This window comes from Austrofundulus limnaeus, unplaced genomic scaffold (assembly GCF_001266775.1).
Source record: "Austrofundulus limnaeus strain Quisiro unplaced genomic scaffold, Austrofundulus_limnaeus-1.0 Scaffold219, whole genome shotgun sequence".
Classification (NCBI taxonomy): Eukaryota; Metazoa; Chordata; class Actinopteri; order Cyprinodontiformes; family Rivulidae; genus Austrofundulus; species Austrofundulus limnaeus.
The window spans coordinates 456,742-457,891 of record NW_013952621.1 but is presented as its reverse complement, the minus strand read 5'-3'; positions in this window follow the sequence as shown (position 1 = coordinate 457,891).

The window sequence follows — 1,150 nt, the reverse complement described above, 5'->3', positions numbered from 1 at the left end:
GTCGCGCCAGGGAACAAGGGATTCCCGGATGAGAGCGAGCGAGCGAGAGCGGAAGCAATGCTCTGAAGGGAAAATACATGACTAATTCAAATCTGCCAGGGAAACTGAAAAGATAATCACTAGTGGAATGCTGGAAGGCACTGTTAGATAGCATCTCTCTCCTCTCCGCAGCAGAACGGGCCGGCAAAGTGGGCATGATTGTACGGCTTTGTGTGTGTGTGTGTGTTTCGCCTGCATGCTTGTGTCTGTATGTTGTGTTTGAAGGGGTGGTGCGGACAGTGAGGTGGGGGGTGGGGGTCGGGTCTAGCATGGGACCTGAGGTTTATCGTGGCCTGGGAACCAGATCTTTTTGCTTTGCCAGGCAAGAAAAACAGATTTATTGTCCAAAACAATCTCACCGGGAGCCATCTCTACAGACACCAGTAGCCAACTCACCCGTTTCTCAACTTCCTTTACTGAAACCAAACATAAATTACACAACATACAAAGCAAATATAAGGTTCTTTTTTTATCTCCAATAGGTTATAAGGCCTTTAAGAAGGCAAACAAATGACATAAAACAATATTTAACTCTTTCATATCACATTGTAGTGAATAGTGAAGATATATAATGATATATCACATTGCACAAGTTGTCATACTGTATATGCACTGTCCATCAGGTGATATAATTCAACACAAATAGTACTTCTGAGGTCAAAAATAAGGATTACATAGAGTGGACAGATGTTTCACTTACATTCCAAGAGTTGAAAAAATAAAAACCTTCATGATGAGTGTGTGTGTGTGGGGGGGTTTGTTTCTGGTGACATTTGGGGCAATTTTAAGACAAAACGCCTACCTTTGGAGACAACTGGTGCATTTGGGGACAAAAGTCAAGTCCCCGTTTGGTTTAAAYGCCATTGGTGGGTTGGGGGTTGGGTTTAGGACCAAGGTGTGAGTTTAGGTTAGTTTTAGGGTCAGGTAGGTACCTGTGAGGTTAGCCTTAGGGTTTGTGGTCAGGGTTAGGCTGTAGAAATGTAATGGAAGTCAATGGAATGTCCCCAAATGGATAGCTGTGCAAACGGCTATCCATTTGGGGACATTCCAGGTGTGTGTGTGTGTGTGTGTGTGTGTGTGTGTGTGTGTGTGTGTGTGTGTGTGTGTGTGT